This window comes from Hemibagrus wyckioides, linkage group LG07, assembly GCF_019097595.1.
Source record: "Hemibagrus wyckioides isolate EC202008001 linkage group LG07, SWU_Hwy_1.0, whole genome shotgun sequence".
NCBI classification, from domain to species: domain Eukaryota; kingdom Metazoa; phylum Chordata; class Actinopteri; order Siluriformes; family Bagridae; genus Hemibagrus; species Hemibagrus wyckioides.
Window position 1 is genome coordinate 23,820,476 of NC_080716.1, and position 25,973 is coordinate 23,846,448.

The window sequence follows — 25,973 nt, forward strand, 5'->3', positions numbered from 1 at the left end:
GCATTTTACAGATTTTTAATAGTTTTTAAGGCCATCAGACTACAAATAAACATTAATAGTTTTGGGGAGATGAAAAATGTAAAAAAATTAGCTATTGATTTCTTTCTTTGTAATATTGAAAATTGCCTCTAGCCATACTATCTAGCCATTGCATATAGATCAACATAGCTTTGTAATTGAAATCAGGTTAAATTAGAAGTTTTGGTTTTTAAGAACGTATAAATAGAACCTAAAAGAAACAAAAGCTTAAAAAAATCACAAGCAAAACTATCTGAACAAAAACATAACTCAACAGTAAAAACTCTTTTTTAACTCAATTTTACTAATCACTCTGATCATGTACTCTTCCTCTCATGCTTCATAAGAAACAGATAACATTCATCAACAACTCAAGCCTGGGACAGAACTCATCAGCTGGAATCTGATTCACACTCAGAAGAATACATCACAGCTCTTCATCGTGATTAGGGAGATGTAGCACTTTCAAATAATGTTTTCTAATCAGTCACATTAGAAATGATCTCTGAAAGTACAGTCTTAACTTGTCACTTCCTCAGACAGTCGATCACTTCAACTGACACACAGATCCTGAAGACGGTAGATGTAAAAATACTTTATCTGTTAAATATGTGAGCTATAAAATGACGTGTTTGATGTTTCTTAAAAATATATACCATAGATTTATACAGAAACAGACTAAATTGAGTGGACTTTAGTACAAAGCAGGAGAGGATTCACCATCCCCTCACTATCAGTGGGACCCCAGTGGAGAGAGTGGACAGTTTCCAGTACATAGGTGTTCAAATCACGCAGGATTGTCATGGTCTTGTCACATCAACACCCTGGTGAAGAAGGCCCAGCAGCATCTTTACCATCTCAGACACCTAAAGGACTTTAAACTGCCCTCAAAGGTGCTAAAAAAAAAAAAAAAAAAAAATCATACCTGCACCTCTGAGAGCATCCTGATGGGAAGCATCACAGCTTAGTTTGGAAACAGCACCAAGCAGGACAGGTAAGCTCTCCAGAGGGTGGTGTGATCAGCTGAGTGTACTCTCTTCACTGAGCATCTGGGTCTGGGTTTCTGAGTCATTGATGACTGTTCTTCGTTTCTTATGAAACGTGAGAGGAAGCATACGTGAACAGAGTGATTTGTTTTATTAAACTGCAAGAGAGATTGAAGTTTCCAATTGACTGTCTTGTGTTCTGAAATAGAGTGTTTGTTCAGATAGTGTTTAATTTAAGGAGGGTATGCAAGACAGAAATTTGAAATTGAAAGACACTGAATAAGAAAATTAAATGATTTGTTAACATTTATATGTGACTACTTGGAAAGACAAGTTGGCGACCGAGAAAGAACGGTGACAGCTAGGAGAGACGGCTGACGTTTGGGAAAAACCAAAGTCGGAGTGTGGAGGCTTGGCCCGCTGAAGCACAACCTCTGTGAGGAGGAACCCACTGCTAATCGCTATGGAAAGGTATATTACAAGATACCCCCGGGGTGGAGCGAGAGTGGGGGAGGATGATCGGCCCACAGGACAAAACTGTGTTATGACCACTCATGATGGACAATTGACCATGGAACAGCGAAGTGATTTATCTTGGGTCTGTGGATGTGGGAGGATATGTAAAAATGAGAGGGGTCTGAAGATACATCAGTCAAAGATGAAGTACTTGCAACCTGAGCATAATGTACAACGCACGGGGAAACCTGGTGAGATGGAGGAGAGGCCGGGGCAGGAGGCAAACCACAGTCCTCAGAATCTCCAGGTGCGTGATGAAGATGGGAGCAGGAACAGCATCGTTGATGTGGCAGAGGACATGAAGCACCAGACAGAGGGGGAGGGTATACAGGATATTAGACATCCTGGACAGGATGCATGTGTAAGAATAGTCCGAAAGGAAGCATTGAACTGGCCGGCTGCGGTGGAAAGGAAGGAGTGGGAGAGGTTTGATCATGATGTGGATGAGGTGCTGGGAACAGCCTTGGCAGGAGATGTGGGGAAGAAGCTCAAGGCCATGGCTTCCATTATTTGGAGTATAGGTGCTGATCGCTTTGGAAAGAAAGAGACGAAGGGTAGAACATATGTCCAGACAAAGGAAAACAGACGTGAAGGAGATAGCAATCCGTAGGGGGGATTTGCGGAGGCTGAGAAAGGCGTATCGCAAAGCAACAGCGGATGAGAAACCAGCACTCACAGAAACGCGTGACAACTTGAGAGAACGCGTAAAGACCTTGCGAAAAGCCGAATGTCACCGCAGGGATAGGAAGCGAAGAATGAAGGAGCGGACGGATTTCCTTCAAATATATGCCAAAACTTCTGGGTAATGTAGGATCAGGGCAGCTAAAAGCAACAAAGGAGGAGGTGGAGGAGCACCCTCGTCAGGTCCACAGCGATCCTAGAAGAAAGGACAGTTTAGAGGAGATGCAGGAACTCATTAAACCAACAGAACCAGCTATCCCCTTTAGAGATGAGGAACCGAGCTGGCAAGAGATGAATACCTTTCTCAGGAAGGCCAGAGCAAAGTCAGCCCCAGGTCCGAATGGCATTCCGTACAAGGTGTATAAATATTGTAAAAGGCTCAGGACACGTCTATGGAAGCTACTGAGAGTGGCATGGAAGAAGGACTTCCTTGCTGGCTAGTCGCTGAGGGAAGAAAATTCAACAGGGATCAAGCAATTCCGTACCATCTCACTCCTAAACGTTGAAGGAAAGCTTTTTCTTGTGATTCTAGCAAAGAGGCTGACGTCCTTTATGATGGACAACAGGTACATGGATACATCTGTCCAAAAGCGGGGAGTTCCAGCAGTAGCAGGCTGTCTTGAGCACACCAGTATAATCACTAAGATCATTGAAGAGAAGAAGAACCGTGGTGACCCGGCAGTCCTGTGGCTGGACTTAACAAATGCCTATGGGACGATACCCCATAAGTTGGTGGATCTGATGTTGAAGACCTATCATGTTCCAGAGCGTTTCCAGAAGCTTGTGCAGTGCTACTAGGTGCATTTCACCTGTGGAGACTTCACCACCGATTGGCAGAGGCTAGAAGTGGGCATTGTCACTGTCTGTACGATTTCAGTGATCTTGTTTTCGGCAGCAATGAACCTTCTTGTTAAGTCAGCAGAGAAGTTGAGGCAGGGTGCAGTGTTGGCTAGCGGCATCCAGCAGGTACCTATAAGAGCCTTACCATCATGACAAAATCAGTACCTGAAGGCAGATGGATTTTGGAGGACCTGGTTAAGCACACTGATTGGACTAGGATGGAGTTTAAACCAGAGAAGTCCAGAAGCTTGGTGTTGAGAAAGGGCCATATCCAGGACCGGTTCCGCTTCAGGATTAAAGATACCATCATCCCAACAGTTCGGGAGAGACCAGTGAAGAGCTTGGGGAAGTGGTACAGGGCAGACCTCAATGATAAGCAGAGTGTGAGGGAGATGATTATCCAAGTAGACACCTGGATCATCTTATGAATCTTTACTTCTGCATAAATTATTGTGACTGATTTCTCTAGAGCACACAATAAGTTGAGAACGTGTGTATGTACGTGTGTAAATTCACGCATTTCTGCATAAATTTATGGAATGTTGTTTTAAAAATATCAAAAGCGTAATTTTATAGTTCACATATTTAGAGAAGTTGTATTTTCAGTGTTCAAATTCACTTTTGCTACGATGTTCCTTATCTTATGAATTTTTCTGCGCCTCTGTGTAATTTTTTGTTTTGTTTTGTCTTTTGTTAAAAGATAAAGTTTTTTTTTTTGCTTTGATTTTAAATGACTTCAAGGTGTTCTTTTCAAAGTTCTCCATGTGAAGAGAAACATCTACTGTCTTCAGGATCTGTGTGTTAGTTGAAGTGATTGACTGTCTGAGGAAGTGAAAAGTTACGACTATACTTTCAGAGATCATTTCTATAGTGACTGATTAGGAAATGTGATTTGAAAGTGATCTGTCTCTCTAATCCCGATGAAGCACTGTGATGTATTCTTCTGAGCGCAAATCAGATACGAGCAAATGATTTTTATCACAGGCTTGAGTCATTGATGAATGTTCTCTGTTTCTTCTAAAGCATGAGAGGAAATGTACATGATCAGAGTGATTAGTGTTGTCAACTAACAACAGTAAATAACTAGGATTTCTAGGAACACACATACATTAGAAAAAATATCAGGAAAAAAAGCTACTCTAAATTAAAAACTTTGTTCCTGAAGAACACACAAAAAAAAACTAAAAAGGCACAAGCTCAAAAGAATCACAAAGGAAACTACACACTATATGAATAAGCCCTAAATACAAATTAACACAAATTCAATTTTTCTTTCAGCTTGAATATACAAATGATCATGTACTCCTCCTCTCCTGCTTCCTAAGAAAAAAAGAGAACATTCATCCATGACTCAAGCCTGTGACAGAAATCATTAGCTTGAAAGTGCACAAAAAATATGGATAAAAATATGCGAGCTTAAAAGCATCATAAATGATGAACTCACACGATGTCTAAACCATAAGCTCAAATAGGTAAAACACACATAGAACAAATCTTTTGGATCTTTCTTTTACCTCAATGACACTAATCACTCTAATCATGTACTCTTCCTTTCACATTTAATAAGAAACAGAAAACATTCATCAATGACTCAAGCCCATGACAGAAACCATTAGCTAAAATGCATGCTCAGAAGAATACATCACACCCCTTCCTAATCAGTTACTAGAGAAATGATTTCTGAAAGTTGAGTCCTTACATTTCTCCAGGCATTTAAGCACTTTAACTAAGATACATACACAGAAAAACAATACAGAGAAAAAGCTATTTTTAAGCTAGTTAAAAAAAAAAACAACCTTTATCTTGGAAAAAAGAAAAGAAAAATAACACCGCAAAAATAACTGATAAAAACACAATGCAAAACCTTTAATAAAGCAAATACATACACAGCAAAAAACCAGGATCATGAAACCTAATTACATTAATCACTCTGATCATGTACTCTTCCTCTCATTTTTCATAAGAAACAGAGAATGTTCATCAATGACTCAAGCCTGTGATAGAAATCAGTAGCTTGAATCTGATTCACACTCAGAAGAATACATCACAGCTCTTCATCGTGATTAGGGAGACATATCACTTTCAAATCACATTTCCTAGTCAGTCACTATAGAAATGATCCCGGAAAGTACAGTCTTAACTTTACACTTCCTCAGACAGTCGATCACTTCAACTAACACACAGATCCTGAAGACGGTAGATGTTTCTCTTCACATAGAGCACTTTGAAAAGAACACCTTGAAGTCATTTAAAATGAAAGCAGAAAATACTTTATCTTTTAACAACAAACAAAACACACAGAGGCACAAAAAACTCATTAAAGGTGAATTTGAACACTGTAAAAATAACTATAAAATGACATTTTGGATTAAAAAAAAACTATAAATATATACGGAAACAGACTAATTTGTAAATACTAATGCATGAATTTACACACGTACATACACAAGTTCCCATTTTATTGTGTGCTCTATAGAAATCAGTCACAGTAATTTAAGCAGAAGTAAAGATTCATAAGAAGATGAGTGTCGAAGATACTTTCAAAACATGGATATTTTTAGCTGCTGTTAAAAGGAAACAAAATTTACACATCACCTCATAAACTCCTGCTGTGTTATTCTCCATATATAAAGCAGAAAACCCGAGAAACACTGCTTCATAAATATTTTATTTTTTCAACTTAATGATCTCTCTAATCATGTACTCTTCCTCTCATGTTCTATAAAAATCAATGACACAAACACGAGAGACTCATTAACTTAAACCTGAGTCATGTTCAGAAGAGTCCATCACAGCTCTTCATTGGGATTAGGGAGATGTAACACTTTCAAATCACATTTTCTCATCAGTCACTATAGAAATGATCCCTGAAAGTATAGTCTTAACTTTTCACTTCCTCAGACAGTCGATCACTTCAACTAACACACAGATTCAAGCTAATGGTTTCATAGGCTTGAGTCATTGATGAATGTTCTCTGTTTCTTATGAAGCATAAGAGAAAGAGTACATGATCTGAGTGATTAGTATAATCCAGTTAAAAGAAAAACTAAAAGCTTTAGTTGCCTTGTTTATGTTTTGAGCCTAAGTTTATTGATCATGTGCAGTCAGTATACGTGGTTGTTTTGAGTTGGAGGTGGTTTTAGTTTTTATGTAAATTATTTTAGTGTGTTTTTTTTTTTTCTGATGTTTTCTTTATTAAATTCAGTTCATTTTATTTGTATAGTGCCTTTTACAATGGATGTTGTCTCAAAGCAGCTTTACAAAGGAAGATAAACAGAGAAAGGAATAAATAAACAAACAAACTGGAAATAAAAATAAATCATTAAATTAAATTATGAAACTATTTTATCCCTAATGAGCAAGCCTGTGGCGACGTTGGCAAGGAAAAACTCCATGGGAAGATATGAGAAAGAAACCTTGAGACGAACCAGGCTCAGAAGGGAACCCATCCTCATTTGGGACACCCTAAACAGTAAATAATGTAACTGTAACTGATTAATGTCCTTTCTACAACAGTAATCAATGGCCCATGAGGAACTATTAGGTCTGTAGTTTCTGAGGTCATTATAGACACTAGTTCCTTGCTGTCACAAGGTGACAGATGTAATGGCAGATCTGTGACGGTGTGAAAATCCCCAAGTGGCTCTGTCCACAGCTGTCTCCTGGGTGGAACACCGAACATAATCGTGGTATGCATAGAGATGTCACCATCTAGATCAGGGGTGTCCAATCTTATCCGCAAAGGGCCGGTGTGGGTGCAGGCTTTCATTCCAACCAAGCAGAAGCTACACCTGATTCCAACTGGCTAATCAACTGATCTTGGCTTTCAGTGGACTCAGGTGTGGCTTCTGCTTGGTTGGAGTAAAAACCAGCACCCACGCCGGCCCTTTGCGGATAAGATTGGACACCCCTGATCTAGATCTACAAACTGATAATGGTCAGTCAAATAAGACCTGAGCCAGGAGAGGGCTGTTCTTTAACACCAACAACATGTTCTAGCCTATCAAGGAGAATAGTGTGGTCAATGGTGTCAAAAGCTGCACTAAGATCAAGTAGCACCAGTATGGAGACACAACCCTGATCAGAAGCCAGTAACAGGTCATTTACCACTTTAACCAGTGCTGTCTCTGTGCTATGATGAGGCCTAAATCCTGACTGATACATTTCATAAATGTTATTTCTATGCAGGTATGAACATAACTGCTGTGCTACTGCCTTTTCTAGGATCTTGGAGATAAAGGGCAGGTTTGATATCGGTCTATAGTTAGACAGCTGACAGGGGTCGAGGTCAAGTTTTTTAATCAGTGGTTTGATAATTGCTAGCTTAAAAGATTTAGGCACATAGCCAGTGCTTAGGGAAGAATTAATGATTTTTAGAATGATTAATTCTTCCCTTGATTAATGATTAATTAATGGTAATATCTGTTTAAGGAAAGACGTGGGTAAAGGATCTAGTATGCAGGTTGAAAGTTTTGAAGAGGAAATTAGTGAAATTAGATCAGGCTCTTGAAGTGAAGTAAAGCATTCGAAGCTCTGATGAGAAATATTTATATGAGTTATCTATCAAATAATTTGGTTTTAATTTAATATCCTGGATATTTTACCTGATAGTGTCAATTTTTTTATTGAAAAAGTTCATGAAGTCATTGCTGCTGCATATAGATGGTGTGTGCTTTTCTACAGTGGTTTTCCTGAAGACAGTAGATGTTTCTCTTCACATAGAGCACTTTGAAAAGAACACCTTGAAGTCATTTAAAATGAAAGTGAAATTCTTTATTTTACTGTTGACATTTTCTCTATTATATGTAGTATGTTAGTTGAGGTGCTTGGCTGCCTGAGGAAATGGAGACCGTATTTTCAGGGATCATTTCTATAGAAACTGGTGAGAAAATGTGATTTGAAAGTGTTACATCTCCCTAATCCCAATGAAGAGCTGTGATGTACTCTTCTGAACATGACATGAAGTTAATGAGATAACTTAAATAATTAGAGAGATCATTAAGTTGAAAAAATAAAAAATAAAAGAAGCAGTTTTTCTCATTTTTCTGCTTTATATTATATAATTTGGAGAATAATACAGCAGGAGTTTATCAGGTGATGTGTAAATTTTGTTACTTTCTAACAGCAGCTACAAATATCTGTGTTTTGAAAGTGTTTGAACTTTGATACTCATTATCTTATGAATATTTCTGCCTAAATTATTTTAATTTGTATTTACAAATTAGTCTGTTTCTGTATAAATCTATGGTGTATATTTTTTAAAAACCTCAAACATGTAATTTTTATAGCTTACATATTTAAAAGATAAGATAATTTCTGCTTTCATTTATGATTCTTTTAAGCTTGTTTTTTTTAATACTTTTTTAGGATATTTTTTTTACTTTGAGTCACATCATCCATAGCCATACTCAATCAATAAAGTTTTTTAATAAGCATAAGGTTAAATTAAAAGCTTTGTTCCTTAAAAGGAGAATAAACTCTCTACCTATAAAATAAATGAAAATCTACAGCTTTCTTTCAACTGGATGACACTAATCACTCAGATCATGTACTCTTCTTCTCATGCTTCATAAGAAACAGAGAACATTCATCAATAACTCAAGCCTGTGATAAAAATCATTAACTTGAATCTGATTCACACGCAGAAGAATACATCACAGCTCTTCATCGTGATTAGGGAGACGTATCACTTAAAAATCACATTTCCTAGTCAGTCACTATAGAAATGATCTAGAGTGGGAGTGTTTTCAGACTGTTTAAATTCACTTCTCATGATTTTTTTGTGCTTCTGTGTGTGTGTTTTTGTTTTATTTTTTGTTAAAAGATAAAGTATTATTATTTTACATATTATTTTAGTCTTGCTTTTTTCTGACATTTTCTCTGTTATATATCTGTGTTAGTTGAAGTGTTCGATTGTCTGAGAAGATGAAATGTTTGTTCATACATTATCTAATAGAATCATTTTTTCCTGAAGTATCCCAATAGTTTTTTTTTTGTTTTTTTCTTTGTATATATTTTCATTGAAGTGTTTAATTGCCTGAAGAAATATAAGGGCTATACTTTCAGGTATTATTTCTATAGTAACTTATTGGGAAGAGCTGTGATGTACCCTTCTGAGCCTCACTCAGGTTTAAGATAATGAGTCTCTCGTGTTTGAGTCACTGACTTTTATGAAACATGATAGAAAGAGTACATGATCAGAGTGATTAGTGTCACTGAGGTAAAACAAAGATCCATGAATTTTGCTTTGTGGGTTTGGCCTATTTAAGATTATGGCGTAAACATCGTATGAGTTCATCATTTGTAAATCTTTTAAGCTTGTTTTTTTTTTTTTTTTACTTTGAGTAACGTCATCCATAACCATACTCAATCAATATAGCATTGTAAACAACATAAGGATAAATTAAACACCTTGTCCTTTAAGAACAATAAAGCTCAAAAGAAAAACAAACAAATTTACCAGAATAAACCTTCTGAATAAAAAAAATAAACACACAATTGAAAAGTTAGACCCCTCTTTCAACTGTATTACACTAATCACTCAGATCATGTACCCTTCCAACCATGTTTCATAAGAAACAGAGAATGTTCATCAATGACTCAAGCCTGTGATAGAAATCAGTAGCTTGAATCTGATTCACCCTCAGAAGAATACATCACAGCTCTTCATCGTGATTAGGGAGATGTATCACTTTCAAATCACATCTCCTAGTCAATCACTATAGAAATGATCCCTGAAAGTATAGTCTTAACTTTTCACTTCCTCAGACAGTCGATCACTTCAACTAACACACAGATCCTGAAGACGGTAGATGTTTCTCTTCACATAGAGCAATTTGAAAAGAACACCTTGAAGTCATCTCAATGACTTCTCAAACTCAGTCAACCACATATGTTGACTTCATACAATGTTAAAATTGAAATTCATTGAAATTAATGCTCAAAAACAAGGATAGGCAATCACAATTCTTGGTCTTGCTTTTAACTCAATGACACTAATCACTCTGATCATGTACTCTTCCTCTCATATTCCTTGCTAGATGACGCCGCTAGCTTGTGCAGTGCCATTAGATTCAAGATTCAAGAAGCTTTATTGTCATTTCAACCACATATAGCTGACGCAGTACATGTAGTGAAATGAAACAACGTTTCTCCAGGACCTGGTGCTACATAAACATACAACAACAAAGAGTTCAACACAAAACAACACCACAGAGCTAGGACAGAAGTTTGTCTTAGCCACGGAAAGTGCACAGTGGGCAGCTAGGTGCAAACAGAGCATAGACAAGACAGTGCAAAAAGACAATAAATACAAGAAAGACAACACAAAAGAACACAGGACACTTAGCGCCGAAAAAGAAAGAAAAGAACATGTGTAATGGAATGTAAGTGAAATAAAATAAGATACAGTGAAATGATGTAAAAAAGTATTGTGCAAAAATATTGTGCAAAAAAAACACAGCAGTGGTTGAGGTAGTGCAAATAGAAATAAACATAAATATGACTATAGCAGCAGATGACAGGTAGAGGTAGTGCAATAAGTAACAAACAATATAAATTGTGTGTGTGCATGTCCACACAGTCAAGAGAGAGAGTGTGTGTATCTGTGTGTGAGAAAGACAGAGAGTTGATATACAGTTCAGTCCTGAGTGAGAGAGTGTGTGTGTGTGTGTGTGTGTGTGTGTGTGTGTGTGTGTGTGTGTGTGTGTGTGTGTGTGTGTGTGTGTGTGTGTGTGTGTGTGTGTGTGTGTGTGTGTGTGTGTGTGTGTGTGTGTGTGTGTGTGTGTGTGTGTGTGTGTGTGTGTGTGTGTGTGTGTGTGTGTGAGAGAGAGAGAGTGTAGAACAGTTCAGTCCTGGGTGTTGAGGACAACAATTCATACATGAAATTACTATTTAAAAATGCAGCATTTTACAGATTTTTAATAGTTTTTAAGGCCATCAGACTACAAATAAACATTAATAGTTTTGGGGAGATGAAAAATGTAAAAAAATTAGCTATTGATTTCTTTCTTTGTAATATTGAAAATTGCCTCTAGCCATACTATCTAGCCATTGCATATAGATCAACATAGCTTTGTAATTGAAATCAGGTTAAATTAGAAGTTTTGGTTTTTAAGAACGTATAAATAGAACCTAAAAGAAACAAAAGCTTAAAAAAATCACAAGCAAAACTATCTGAACAAAAACTTTACATCAAAGAACAAAAACATAACTCAACAGTAAAAACTCTTTTTTAACTCAATTTTACTAATCACTCTGATCATGTACTCTTCCTCTCATGCTTCATAAGAAACAGATAACATTCATCAACAACTCAAGCATGGGACAGAACTCATCAGCTGGAATCTGATTCACACTCAGAAGAATACATCACAGCTCTTCATCGTGATTAGGGAGATGTATCACTTTCAAATAATGTTTTCTAATCAGTCACATTAGAAATGATCTCTGAAAGTACAGTCTTAACTTGTCACTTCCTCAGACAGTCGATCACTTCAACTGACACACAGATCCTGAAGACGGTAGATGTAAAAATACTTTATCTGTTAAATATGTGAGCTATAAAATGACGTGTTTGATGTTTCTTAAAAATATATACCATAGATTTATACAGAAACAGACTAAATTGAGTGGACTTTAGTACAAAGCAGGAGAGGATTCACCATCCCCTCACTATCAGTGGGACCCCAGTGGAGAGAGTGGACAGTTTCCAGTACATAGGTGTTCAAATAACGCAGGATTGTCATGGTCTTGTCACATCAACACCCTGGTGAAGAAGGCCCAGCAGCATCTTTACCATCTCAGACACCTAAAGGACTTTAAACTGCCCTCAAAGGTGCTAAAAAAAAAAAAAAAATCATACCTGCACCTCTGAGAGCATCCTGATGGGAAGCATCACAGCTTAGTTTGGAAACAGCACCAAGCAGGACAGGTAAGCTCTCCAGAGGGTGGTGTGATCAGCTGAGTGTACTCTCTTCACTGAGCATCTGGGTCTGGGTTTCTGAGTCATTGATGACTGTTCTTCGTTTCTTATGAAACGTGAGAGGAAGCATACGTGAACAGAGTGATTTGTTTTATTAAACTGCAAGAGAGATTGAAGTTTCCAATTGACTGTCTTGTGTTCTGAAATAGAGTGTTTGTTCAGATAGTGTTTAATTTAAGGAGGGTATGCAAGACAGAAATTTGAAATTGAAAGACACTGAATAAGAAAATTAAATGATTTGTTAACATTTATATGTGACTACTTGGAAAGACAAGTTGGCGACCGAGAAAGAACGGTGACAGCTAGGAGAGACGGCTGACGTTTGGGAAAAACCAAAGTCGGAGTGTGGAGGCTTGGCCCGCTGAAGCACAACCTCTGTGAGGAGGAACCCACTGCTAATCGCTATGGAAAGGTATATTACAAGATACCCCCGGGGTGGAGCGAGAGTGGGGGAGGATGATCGGCCCACAGGACAAAACTGTGTTATGACCACTCATGATGGACAACTGACCATGGAACAGCGAAGTGATTTATCTTGGGTCTGTGGATGTGGGAGGATATGTAAAAATGAGAGGGGTCTGAAGATACATCAGTCAAAGATGAAGTACTTGCAACCTGAGCATAATGTACAACGCACAGGGAAACCTGGTGAGATGGAGGAGAGGCCGGGGCAGGAGGCAAACCACAGTCCTCAGAATCTCCAGGTGCGTGATGAAGATGGGAGCAGGAACAGCATCGTTGATGTGGCAGAGGACATGAAGCACCAGACAGAGGGGGAGGGTGTACAGGATATTAGACATCCTGGACAGGATGCATGTGTAAGAATAGTCCGAAAGGAAGCATTGAACTGGCCGGCTGCGGTGGAAAGGAAGGAGTGGGAGAGGTTTGATCATGATGTGGATGAGGTGCTGGGAACAGCCTTGGCAGGAGATGTGGGGAAGAAGCTCAAGGCCATGGCTTCCATTATTTGGAGTATAGGTGCTGATCGCTTTGGAAAGAAAGAGACGAAGGGTAGAACATATGTCCAGACAAAGGAAAACAGACGTGAAGGAGATAGCAATCCGTAGGGGGGATTTGCGGAGGCTGAGAAAGGCGTATCGCAAAGCAACAGCGGATGAGAAACCAGCACTCACAGAAACGCGTGACAACTTGAGAGAACGCGTAAAGACCTTGCGAAAAGCCGAATGTCACCGCAGGGATAGGAAGCGAAGAATGAAGGAGCGGACGGATTTCCTTCAAATATATGCCAAAACTTCTGGGTAATGTAGGATCAGGGTAGCTAAAAGCAACAAAGGAGGAGGTGGAGGAGCACCCTCGTCAGGTCCACAGCGATCCTAGAAGAAAGGACAGTTTAGAGGAGATGCAGGAACTCATTAAACCAACAGAACCAGCTATCCCCTTTAGAGATGAGGAACCGAGCTGGCAAGAGATGAATACCTTTCTCAGGAAGGCCAGAGCAAAATCAGCCCCAGGTCCGAATGGCATTCCGTACAAGGTGTATAAATATTGTAAAAGGCTCAGGACACGTCTATGGAAGCTACTGAGAGTGGCATGGAAGAAGGACTTCCTTGCTGGCTAGTCGCTGAGGGAAGAAAATTCAACAGGGATCAAGCAATTCCGTACCATCTCACTCCTAAACGTTGAAGGAAAGCTTTTTCTTGTGATTCTAGCAAAGAGGCTGACGTCCTTTATGATGGACAACAGGTACATGGATACATCTGTCCAAAAGCGGGGAGTTCCAGCAGTAGCAGGCTGTCTTGAGCACACCAGTATAATCACTAAGATCATTGAAGAGAAGAAGAACCGTGGTGACCCGGCAGTCCTGTGGCTGGACTTAACAAATGCCTATGGGACGATACCCCATAAGTTGGTGGATCTGATGTTGAAGACCTATCATGTTCCAGAGCGTTTCCAGAAGCTTGTGCAGTGCTACTAGGTGCATTTCACCTGTGGAGACTTCACCACCGATTGGCAGAGGCTAGAAGTGGGCATTGTCACTGTCTGTACGATTTCAGTGATCTTGTTTTCGGCAGCAATGAACCTTCTTGTTAAGTCAGCAGAGAAGTTGAGGCAGGGTGCAGTGTTGGCTAGCGGCATCCAGCAGGTACCTATAAGAGCCTTACCATCATGACAAAATCAGTACCTGAAGGCAGATGGATTTTGGAGGACCTGGTTAAGCACACTGATTGGACTAGGATGGAGTTTAAACCAGAGAAGTCCAGAAGCTTGGTGTTGAGAAAGGGCCATATCCAGGACCGGTTCCGCTTCAGGATTAAAGATACCATCATCCCAACAGTTCGGGAGAGACCAGTGAAGAGCTTGGGGAAGTGGTACAGGGCAGACCTCAATGATAAGCAGAGTGTGAGGGAGATGATTATCCAAGTAGACACCTGGATCATCTTATGAATCTTTACTTCTGCATAAATTATTGTGACTGATTTCTCTAGAGCACACAATAAGTTGAGAACGTGTGTATGTACGTGTGTAAATTCACGCATTTCTGCATAAATTTATGGAATGTTGTTTTAAAAATATCAAAAGCGTAATTTTATAGTTCACATATTTAGAGAAGTTGTATTTTCAGTGTTCAAATTCACTTTTGCTACGATGTTCCTTATCTTATGAATTTTTCTGCGCCTCTGTGTAATTTTTTGTTTTGTTTTGTCTTTTGTTAAAAGATAAAGTTTTTTTTTTGCTTTGATTTTAAATGACTTCAAGGTGTTCTTTTCAAAGTTCTCCATGTGAAGAGAAACATCTACCGTCTTCAGGATCTGTGTGTTAGTTGAAGTGATTGACTGTCTGAGGAAGTGAAAAGTTACGACTATACTTTCAGAGATCATTTCTATAGTGACTGATTAAGAAATGTGATTTGAAAGTGATCTGTCTCTCTAATCCCGATGAAGAACTGTGATGTATTCTTCTGAGCGCAAATCAGATACAAGCTAATGATTTTTGTCACAGGCTTGAGTCATTGATGAATGTTCTCTGTTTCCTGAGAAGTAGAGTACATGATCAGAGTGATTAGTGTTGTCAACTAACAACAGTAAATAACTAGGATTTCTAGGAACACACATACATTAGAAAAAATATCAGGAAAAAAAGCTACTCTAAATTAAAAACTTTGTTCCTGAAGAACACACAAAAAAAAACTAAAAAGGCACAAGCTCAAAAGAATCACAAAGGAAACTACACACTATATGAATAAGCCCTAAATACAAATTAACACAAATTCAATTTTTCTTTCAGCTTGAATATACAAATGATCATGTACTCCTCCTCTCCTGCTTCCTAAGAAAAAAAGAGAACATTCATCCATGACTCAAGCCTGTGACAGAAATCATTAGCTTGAAAGTGCACAAAAAATATGGATAAAAATATGCGAGCTTAAAAGCATCATAAATGATGAACTCACACGATGTCTAAACCATAAGCTCAAATAGGTAAAACACACATAGAACAAATCTTTTGGATCTTTCTTTTACCTCAATGACACTAATCACTCTAATCATGTACTCTTCCTTTCACATTTAATAAGAAACAGAAAACATTCATCAATGACTCAAGCCCATGACAGAAACCATTAGCTAAAATGCATGCTCAGAAGAATACATCACACCCCTTCCTAATCAGTTACTAGAGAAATGATTTCTGAAAGTTGAGTCCTTACATTTCTCCAGGCATTTAAGCACTTTAACTAAGATACATACACAGAAAAACAATACAGAGAAAAAGCTATTTTTAAGCTAGTTAAAAAAAAAAACAACCTTTATCTTGGAAAAAAGAAAAGAAAAATAACACCGCAAAAATAACTGATAAAAACACAATGCAAAACCTTTAATAAAGCAAATACATACACAGCAAAAAACCAGGATCATGAAACCTAATTACACTAATCACTCTGATCATGTACTCTTCCTCTCATTTTTCATAAGAAACAGAGAATGTTCATCAATGACTCAAGCCTGTGATAGAAATCAGTAGCTTGAATCTGATTCACACTCAGAAGAATACATCACAGCTCTTCATCGTGATTAGGGAGACATATCACTTTCAAATCACATTTCCTAGTCAGTCACTATAGAAATGATCCCTGAAAGTACAGTCTTAACTTTACACTTCCTCAGACAGTCGATCACTTCAACTAACACACAGATCCTGAAGACGGTAGATGTTTCTCTTCACATAGAGCACTTTGAAAAGAACACCTTGAAGTCATTTAAAATGAAAGCAGAAAATACTTTATCTTTTAACAACAAACAAAACACACAGAGGCACAAAAAACTCATTAAAGGTGAATTTGAACACTGTAAAAATAACTATAAAATGACATTTTGGATTAAAAAAAAACTATAAATATATACGGAAACAGACTAATTTGTAAATACTAATGCATGAATTTACACACGTACATACACAAGTTCCCATTTTATTGTGTGCTCTATAGAAATCAGTCACAGTAATTTAAGCAGAAGTAAAGATTCATAAGAAGATGAGTGTCGAAGATACTTTCAAAACATGGATATTTTTAGCTGCTGTTAAAAGGAAACAAAATTTACACATCACCTCATAAACTCCTGCTGTGTTATTCTCCATATATAAAGCAGAAAACCCGAGAAACACTGCTTCATAAATTTTTTATTTTTTCAACTTAATGATCTCTCTAATCATGTACTCTTCCTCTCATGTTCTATAAAAATCAATGACACAAACACGAGAGACTCATTAACTTAAACGTGAGTCATGTTCAGAAGAGTACATCACAGCTCTTCATTGGGATTAGGGAGATGTAACACTTTCAAATCACATTTTCTCATCAGTCACTATAGAAATGATCCCTGAAAGTATAGTCTTAACTTTTCACTTCCTCAGACAGTCGATCACTTCAACTAACACACAGATTCAAGCTAACGGTTTCATAGGCTTGAGTCAGTGATGAATGTTCTCTGTTTCTTATGAAGCATAAGAGAAAGAGTACATGATCTGAGTGATTAGTATAATCCAGTTAAAAGAAAAACTAAAAGTTTTAGTTGCCTTGTTTATGTTTTGAGCCTAAGTTTATTGATCATGTGCAGTCAGTATACGTGGTTGTTTTGAGTTGGAGGTGGTTTTAGTTTTTATGTAAATTATTTTAGTGTGTTTTTTTTTTCTGATGTTTTCTTTATTAAATTCAGTTCATTTTATTTGTATAGTGCCTTTTACAATGCATGTTGTCTCAAAGCAGCTTTACAAAGGAAGATAAACAGAGAAAGGAATAAATAAACAAACAAACAAACTGGAAATAAAAATAAATCATTAAATTAAATTATGAAACTGTTTTATCCCTAATGAGCAAGCCTGTGGCGACGTTGGCAAGGAAAAACTCCATGGGAAGATATGAGAAAGAAGCCTTGAGACGAACCAGGCTCAGAAGGGAACCCATCCTCATTTGGGACACCCTAAACAGTAAATAATGTAACTGTAACTGATTAATGTCCTTAATACAACAGCAATCAATGGCCCATGAGGAACTATTAGGTCTGTAGTTTCTGAGGTCATTATAGACACTAGTTCCTTGCTGTCACAAGGTGACAGATGTAATGGCAGATCTGTGACGGTGTGAAAATCCCCAAGTGGCTCTGTCCACAGCTGTCTCCTGGGTGGAACACCGAACATAATCGTGGTATGCATAGAGATGTCACCATCTAGATCAGGGGTGTCCAATCTTATCCGCAAAGGGCCGGTGTGGGTGCAGGCTTTCATTCCAACCAAGCAGAAGCTACACCTGATTCCAACTGGCTAATCAACTGATCTTGGCTTTCAGTGGACTCAGGTGTGGCTTCTGCTTGGTTGGAGTAAAAACCAGCACCCACGCCGGCCCTTTGCGGATAAGATTGGACACCCCTGATCTAGATATACAAACTGATAATGGTCAGTCAAATAAGACCTGAGCCAGGAGAGGGCTGTTCTTTAACACCAACAACATGTTCTAGCCTATCAAGGAGAATAGTGTGGTCAATGGTGTCAAAAGCTGCACTAAGATCAAGTAGCACCAGTATGGAGACACAACCCTGATCAGAAACCAGTAACAAGTCATTTACCACTTTAACCACTGCTGTCTCTGTGCTATGATGAGGCCTAAATCCTGACTGATACATTTCATAAATGTTATTTCTATGCAGATATGAACATAACTGCTGTGCTACTGCCTTTTCTAGGATCTTGGAGATAAAGGGCAGGTTTGATATCGGTCTATAGTTAGACAGCTGACAGGGGTCTGTCGGAACTCAGAGCCCCCTCCGAGTGGACATATCACAGGGTGGAATTTTGTTTGTATCTATTACTCTTAGCTTTCCCAATAACCTCCACAATCTATAAAACTTAGCCGAAATAAAAGAGATCTCGGTCAACAGATGAGAAGAAGCAGGTTTCTTTATTCAGTCATGCAGTCAACAACATGCATATCTGAAGAGAGCAGCTGGTCTCAAAAACCCCGAAAAAGTCCCCTCTACTTATACCCCAGGTGCCCCGGGGCACCTCCTTTTCTCTAATTTAAATATTTCCAGCAATTTCCCATTATATTCAGTGTATGGCTACTTTAGTCCCTCCTTCCTTAGTTTACATACGTTTTCCCAGTTCCCATTATTTTCTCATTTGTCCCGATACCGCCCCTAAATTGATACCATCCTCCCCTCGATGACGTCAATTTTCCTCCTCACCAGTTCCCCTTATTTTTAGGCTAAGTCAACCATTTTTATAAAAATTGGCACTTACTTATAGGCGCCTTCCTCCTGCCTTAGTACACGCTCTCTTTTGCTGACTACATAGTCATACAATATGCACTTCACTCATCTTCACTCATTTCCCATTATTTTTTTCCTAGCTCAGTCAGCCCGCCGCGCTATCTTCCGGAGAAGTCCCAGGGGTGCTCTGCGACGCTATCGCCAGTATCAGCTATCCTGTTTGGCCATTGAACTTACTGGTTTCCTGGAGCACCTATCTGAATCCTCTATTCCTGAGTCTCCTTACCTCGCTCACCATATCGTGAGAGATACCGTCTGTCTTGATCAGAGCACCCAATTTCACCCCACAACCTGTGATCAGTCTACTCAGACCTTCTACTGGCATTGGACACGCACCACCTCTCAAGGCGTCCAGACTGAGGATTTCCCTGTTGAGATTTCCTCTAATGATTCTTCCTCTGACTCTTCTTCATTTCCTAATTCCCCTGACATTCCCCAACTTTCTCCTGAATTTGTGCCTATGCCTTACAGTGTTCATGATATTCCTCAGTCTTCTCCTGACTATTCGCCCCCAACTTCTCCCACTGATTACTCTCCAACTTCTCCTCAGGATCCCGAGATTCCGTCTTCTCCAACTGACCCTCCGGTCCCACTGATCCCATTGGATAGGCTGGCTGACTGAGTTGTAACTCCTAATGTTTCAATAAATCTCTCCTCTTTTTCTGTTCCTTCAGTCCCAGTGTGGTTATTACGCTAGCATGCTGCCATTAATAATTCTGCATGTTTATTATGAAGACTATGAGGCTATATCTGATTATTATAGCTATTTTTAATCAGAGTTAACTACTTACTACGTAATAAATGGCTAAATTATTCTTAATAGATACACACTACTCTTTAGGCAGAATATTGCCAAGTCAGAGCTTAGAGCATTGAGTACATTAGCACTTAAGCTACTTTTAAGGCTAGGTATATAATTCAAAGCTGGGTATATTATATTTTCTCCGACATCACTCCCCCCTTTGAGACTCTTGAGTCTCACAATCAGCTTGTACACGTCTTAGTTCCACTACTCTGTGTTCTTATCCCCCATAGTATGTACATCATCTTCTTGCGACACTTCACACATGGTATTCATGCACAATGTCCTTTTAGATGAGGCACAATTTCTTCTGACCCAGGCACTTTGCGTGCCGTAGAGGGTACGATGGAGCCCCCGGGAGAGGTTCCCAGCACTTCACCAGGTAGCTCATCACTACACGGTCCAATGTGTCACGTGGACACTATCTATGTCGGGTAGACATCAAAACTGTCAAGTAGACATCAGAAACATCTATGACCATGAAAATTCTAAGTTCCACATTATTAGATTCTTTTCTGTATTTCTAACGCATCAAGTACGCTTTTATATCACTGTTCTAACATCCTCCACCTAGTTAACCCCTATTCTATTGTCCTTTTCCACATTATATTATTCTGTCTAATTTTCTTACTATACCCGATGTATGCAATACATTCTTTTTGTTTTTCTATATAATCCATATAATCCATATACCCCACATCACTCCCCCTATATACTCACTATGCTTCTTCTCAAGGTGAACCAGGAGTGGGCGAAAAACCCTCAAGAGCCATTTATAAGGGAAAATTCCCACTCTGCCCGCAATTTGTCGTTTGCGCGACAGCCTGTTTCGCCAGGATCACCGCACACATACAGACATACATTCATGACATTTTGCACACAGAGAACACACAATTCATCAGGTCCAGTCAGCACTTACGCTGTCACCGATCAGTTCCACCACCAATAATGGTGTTTGTATAACGCCGAAATCCACTTTGGCAAGGGCGCGCGTATGCGCGAGCGTGCCCGCAGCGCATCCCAAATGTCGGTGTGCATTTTCATGCCAGTACCTAGTCCTTTGCAGGCCACCACTTCCGAGTCTTTATCCTTCCATGCATAAAAGAAGTGAGGCATGGGCTTGAGGTTGTCCAAGCGTCTGCGTTGTCCTTTGGAATGCGAGGTCCACAGAAAGTAGCCACAGAAATGCACAGTCACTACTTGCACCATAGTAGACTGGACAACATTACGCGTGATGAGGAATCCATGCGCCCGGAGACTCCCGTACACAGAAGCCAAAGATATGGGACGCCGAAGCAAATATGTGTCCACGATTAGAGACAGGTTGCAGGGAAGTTCACAACGTGTCGAGTACTTCTCGACCAACCACTTATCTTCCTCATAGTAGAAGTCGGCCTGTGTGAGCAGCCGCTCGATGGGACGTGCCGCTTCCATGCTGACGGTCCACTCCGGGTCCGTACAACATGCGTGGAAGACCTTCCACCGTGCCTGTGGATCCCGAGACTCATGCAGGGCTTCTAAGGCCGCCATCATATTACAGCAGGCCACACACTGGAGATTCTGCCATTCCAAATAGCCTTGCCCTCGTGAATCAAGTTTCAGTTGCCCGCACGGAAGAGATGTTCGGTTAGGGCGATGGTATATACATATTCTCCAGCAGGGGACAATCAGCCTCCTGCCTTTGTTTTCCATCTTCTCCATTGTCCTCCGCTGTGCCCATAAAGACGGGGTCGCTCATGTCCTGCATGTAGAGCTGCATATATTGTCCGAAAAGAGAGTGCACAATCTTGTCCAACAGGGCACGTAAACATGGTATTCCACAACAAGCGATGAGAGCAACTACCAATAACACTATTAAAATGGTTGTCCCGATGCGCGTGAGTCCGGCCAACCAATCAGAGGAAAACAGCCAGTCAAGCCAGTCTGGGTCTGAGGAAGCATTATTAGAGACCATTTCGTCCCGAGCCGCCTTCATCTGTGATAGCAGCGTGTCCAGTGGGCCTGCAGGGCCCGTATGCAATGGAATAATGGTACAACAATCAGATCCTATCATGTCACATACTCCCTGATCGGGTCCGCGCATCATGTCTATGGCAAAGCGATTCTGTACAGTCATAAGGGTCGTTGCATGGAGCTGTTCTGATACCAATTTTAATGCCTCAATGGTATGATTAATAAACCGTTGCTGGTTATACCAAATGTAATTAACCCATGCCGTGTTCCGATGTACCTGTACTGCTGGAAGCAAGATGTTCCAAGCTGTAGACGAGCCTCTTCGGAGGGCTAAATGTTCGCTAGGAACTCCAACTGGTATCCCTTCCCAATTTATATAAATATTCGTGTCCGGACCCCATTTTGGGAGTATTGAGGAGTTTGTGACCTGTAAGTACTTTTTTCGATATGAGCCTGGAAGACCAGTACGGGTAAAAATGCTTCTAGCTACTGTATTTGTGAGTTCACGCTTGGGGCGGCGTAAATGTGCAGGTTCAAACATGGATGCGAGGTATGAGTCATTAAGGGCGATTACCGAGAGTCGTCCTTCCAGTACCACTGGGGCACATAGCCCATGCCATAATCTGGGTAGAATTTGTAGGACTTCCGTACCTCCACAATACCAAAAGATGTCTGCAACGGGTAATGTTCCCAGACGCAGGCTTGGGATCTTCAGTTGGACCACCATATCGGGTTCACAGCCGTACTCTGACACATTACAGGTTGGCATTACATTAACTATAGGGTGTGCTGCCTCCATTATTTTATCACACGATGGTGTGGTAGATCCCCTACATATTCCGTACCTCTAGAACGGACGCACAGTGGAAACATTTCAAGAGGATGAGAACGTACGCGTATACTATCAGTAGCCTGTGTGGCAACGGGATGAAAAGTGCAGGAGGAACTTAATTTACGCATCCAGTCTGCACCGTGAGTTCTGGCTACAGAGCCCAGCAGACATACTGCAGGGCACAAATAGCTTTCATTATATGGGGGATTAGCACATTCTTGGATTCCCCTCGTGGGCATCACAAGCAGGGGGCTATGCAGGCGGTTATGGCACACCATACATGTGCTGTTGGTTACAGTCTTGCGTGCTGCATCATGTAGCCATTGGCGGTACAGGTTCTGTGGAGATTCAGCGCTGTTTGTACTGTTATACTGCGTGATTTTCGTGATGCGAACGTAAGCCATTGCGTCTTGCATGTTCTGGTGAAGTGTTCCTACAGTCAAATCACACAGTGACCCAGTGCTACAGTTTTAGGAATCTTTACCCCAAAGTCAATCCCTGCCTGGCGGATTTCTGTGTAGGGGTGCCCTGTGGGCACAAACACACGAGCCTTGTAGTCTTCTAGCAGGACGGGTCTCTGAAGATTACGTTTAGAGGTAGCGTTCCCAAAGATACTGTAATACCAGAGCGGGTGAATCACTCTGCAGTATGCCTCTTTTGGTTTTCCTGCTATAATTACACTGCTTGTTGGACTGCTTGCATTGTGACGACTATGGGGTGACTTAATACGTACCTCAGCTGTCACTGTATAATTTATCGCCGAATTATTCTCCGCCCATTCAGTAGGATCCACATTTATTGGTGGATCGGGCCCCATGTACTCAAAGGAGTACATGACGAACACCCCTTCATTTTTCGGTATCGCGTTTGCCTTTAAAGCATGTCCTATCAGTCCTACTGCACATTTCAGATGATCCTGAACCGCGGTCTGAGCTTTCTCTTTTGTAAGATCCAGTGTGCGCTGTTGTCCTCGATACACTGTACGGCCTCCAATGGATGCCTCACCATACCCTACGTTTCTTCTGTACCGTGAATTATCCTGTTTTTCAGAGTGCTGTCGTGTCCCGTGGGTCAGTGTGGGGCGTGATTCATTACCTAGTTTTGTCTGAGTTACGTTTATCAGTGTCATATTTACCGACATCGTAGTTGTGTGACCAACTGCCGCGAGCATCCAAACTATCCCCAGGTATACACTAATTAGTACTACCACTATAGCGCAGTGGCGCAGTTTCAGCGTTTGTTCGCGGCCTGCTACCAGGATCTTCATTCTGACTCTTCTGTACTGTCCTGGGCTATATCTGCTAAATTCAGTGTTGTTAAATCTGATGCATCAAATGCTTGGGACGGTTTATGCCCTGATGGACCTGGTCTGGGCTCGCCTGAGAAATCTTCTATCGTTTCAGGCTCCCTTAAGAATTGGTGCACTATAGGTTCGAAGTCGAGAATTGGTGAACTCAGGGGCTCTCCCGTTTGCTTCTTAGCAATTGGACCTGACTCTATGGTCTGGGACTCCGCCTTCTGCTGTGCTTTCTTTCCTTTGCCCCGTGTATTGTATGCTGGTGCTTCTGGATGTTCTACATCTTCTGGGTCAGTGTCTTCCCCCGAGTGAGCGAGCTGCACCAGTTTTGGGCGCGAGTCTTTCCACTTTGGTCCTTTCCCTGCCGCTCTACAACAATGATTCAAATGATACCAATGTTCTCTTCCTTCAACCTTGACCGCCGTTGGCGTTGCCAATACTACCTTGAATGGTCCCTCTCTCCTTGGTTGGCTCCAATGCTTTCTTTTGAACACTTTGATATACACGTGGTCTCCTGGCTCCACCTGACGAAGCTCCTCCTTCTCTACCCTCACACCATGCGTGGCTTCGCAGACCTGTGAATACAGAGTTCTATGTATTTGGGTTAGGTGTCTTACATAGCTTGACATTTCGCCCTCTAGCTGTTCCAGCGATGGGCCCTTGTAAGGCCCCCGAATGAAGGCTACTGGCATTGGCCGTCCTGTGAGCATTTCATGTGGTGTCAAGTGAGTGTTCCGGTTGGTTTGCGAACGCATTTTCATCAGTGCTAACGGCAATGCTTGTACCCAATTTAGCTTTCTGCTCGCACAGATCTTAGCTATCTTCTCTTTCAGCACTCCATTAGCTCTTTCTACAATCCCCTGAGATTGTGGGTGATACACGCAACCTAGACGGTGTTTCAGGCATAAGGCCTCTGCCATAGCTTTCATTACTTCGTTCACAAAATGCGGACCATTGTCTGAGCTCAGCTGATCTGGGATGCCAAAGCGGGGGATCACTTCCCTGCACAGGAACTTGACCACTGTCTTGGCGTCATTTCTGGCCGTAGCCTGCGCCTCTACCCATCGGCTGAACCGATCTATCACTACCAAAATATACCTCTTTCCTTCCTTTCTTTCTGTAGTTCCCATATCCACAAAGTCTATTACTAAGTGTCTAAATGGTCCCATGGGTTCCGGTATGTGGCTGATGGGTGCCGTGAAATGTTTTCTGACATTGCGTACTGCACAAAGTTCACACGATCGCAGGAATTTGTCCACCATACTCGCTAAGTATGGAGACCACCAGTTCTCTCGAATTGTTTCAATAATTTTCCTGCGATTACAATGATCTATTCCGTGTGCTTCTTTGATCAGCATTGGAAGAAAACTTAGTGGGGCCACAAACACTCCATCACAACTTCTCCATGTCCTAGACTGGGGATCTAATACCGCTCCCCGTTTCTTCCATAATTCTCTCTCCTCTGCTGATGCAGACTCTTGGAAAGCCCTGACATCAGCCATTGTGACCTGCATCTGCCCTTCATCATCTGGCTCTCCTGTTTGCATCATTACCATAACACTTGTTTCACCTACTGCTGCCTTTTTAGCTGCCTCGTCAGCTACTGCATTTCCTCTGCTAACCCATTCTCCATCTGACTTATGAGCTCTACATTTTCCGATTGCCAATTCTTTAGGGAGCATCATTGCCCCTAACAGCTCTGAAATCGCCGGCCCATGTACAATGGCTGATCCATCTGCCCTCTGGAAACCTCTTTGTGCCCAGATTGGTCCAAACACGTGGCACACTCCATAAGCATAGGCCGAATCAGTGTATATTGTACATGTTTTGCCTGCCCCCAGTTTGCAGGCTGCTGTTAGTGCTTTTATTTCTGCCAATTGGGCAGAGCAGGGTTGTGGCACTGCCACAGTCACTGCTGTGTTAAATACTCCTTCTTGGTTATCATATTGGACTACTGAATAGCCAGCTTTGTTTCCCTCATTACTACGATAGCATGATCCATCCACAAAGAGGATACATTGAGCACCAGGCAGTGGTTGTGCTTCTAAGTCTGATCTAGCTTTTAGGTATTTTTCTGTCACTTCAGCGCACTCATGTGGGGCTCCGTCTTCTGGGAGCCCCAGCCTATCTGCAAGGTTTATTGTGCGGCATTTCTCAATTGTTAGTTCAGGAGCTGACAGAATGACATCATACCCTGTTTTTCGAGCATTGGTTATCACAAATTTTTGACTAGTCAGCAGTGCATGCAAGGCATGGGATGTGTACAGGGTCACTGGATGCCCCATT

The 25,973-nt window shown here is 40.7% G+C and overlaps 8 non-coding genes and 6 pseudogenes across 8 annotated transcripts; 4 read left to right on the plus strand and 10 right to left on the minus strand.

Moving 5' to 3' along the window:
* Positions 1-325: 325 nt before the first annotated feature.
* LOC131356897 (small nucleolar RNA U3) lies at positions 326-539 on the minus strand. Its single transcript, XR_009205142.1, has one exon. It is a non-coding gene; the product is annotated as a small nucleolar RNA U3 (small nucleolar RNA).
* A 1,462-nt stretch (positions 540-2,001) lies between these two features.
* Positions 2,002-3,469, plus strand: LOC131356264 (uncharacterized; annotated as a pseudogene).
* A 412-nt stretch (positions 3,470-3,881) lies between these two features.
* LOC131356921 (small nucleolar RNA U3) lies at positions 3,882-4,095 on the plus strand. Its single transcript, XR_009205165.1, has one exon. It is a non-coding gene; the product is annotated as a small nucleolar RNA U3 (small nucleolar RNA).
* A 478-nt stretch (positions 4,096-4,573) lies between these two features.
* LOC131356955 (small nucleolar RNA U3) lies at positions 4,574-4,737 on the minus strand (annotated as a pseudogene).
* A 228-nt stretch (positions 4,738-4,965) lies between these two features.
* LOC131357032 (small nucleolar RNA U3) lies at positions 4,966-5,179 on the minus strand. The gene has a single exon (XR_009205223.1). It is a non-coding gene; the product is annotated as a small nucleolar RNA U3 (small nucleolar RNA).
* A 548-nt stretch (positions 5,180-5,727) lies between these two features.
* On the minus strand, positions 5,728-5,924 carry LOC131356945 (small nucleolar RNA U3; annotated as a pseudogene).
* Positions 5,925-8,575: 2,651 nt separating this feature from the next.
* On the minus strand, positions 8,576-8,792 carry LOC131356919 (small nucleolar RNA U3). The gene has a single exon (XR_009205163.1). It is a non-coding gene; the product is annotated as a small nucleolar RNA U3 (small nucleolar RNA).
* Positions 8,793-9,577: 785 nt separating this feature from the next.
* On the minus strand, positions 9,578-9,791 carry LOC131357040 (small nucleolar RNA U3). Its single transcript, XR_009205231.1, has one exon. It is a non-coding gene; the product is annotated as a small nucleolar RNA U3 (small nucleolar RNA).
* Positions 9,792-11,291: 1,500 nt separating this feature from the next.
* LOC131356895 (small nucleolar RNA U3) lies at positions 11,292-11,505 on the minus strand. The gene has a single exon (XR_009205140.1). It is a non-coding gene; the product is annotated as a small nucleolar RNA U3 (small nucleolar RNA).
* Positions 11,506-12,962: 1,457 nt separating this feature from the next.
* Positions 12,963-14,430, plus strand: LOC131356265 (uncharacterized; annotated as a pseudogene).
* A 411-nt stretch (positions 14,431-14,841) lies between these two features.
* Positions 14,842-15,046, plus strand: LOC131356913 (small nucleolar RNA U3). The gene has a single exon (XR_009205157.1). It is a non-coding gene; the product is annotated as a small nucleolar RNA U3 (small nucleolar RNA).
* Positions 15,047-15,524: 478 nt separating this feature from the next.
* On the minus strand, positions 15,525-15,688 carry LOC131356956 (small nucleolar RNA U3; annotated as a pseudogene).
* Positions 15,689-15,916: 228 nt separating this feature from the next.
* LOC131357028 (small nucleolar RNA U3) lies at positions 15,917-16,130 on the minus strand. The gene has a single exon (XR_009205219.1). It is a non-coding gene; the product is annotated as a small nucleolar RNA U3 (small nucleolar RNA).
* Positions 16,131-16,678: 548 nt separating this feature from the next.
* Positions 16,679-16,875, minus strand: LOC131356939 (small nucleolar RNA U3; annotated as a pseudogene).
* Positions 16,876-25,973: the final 9,098 nt, after the last annotated feature.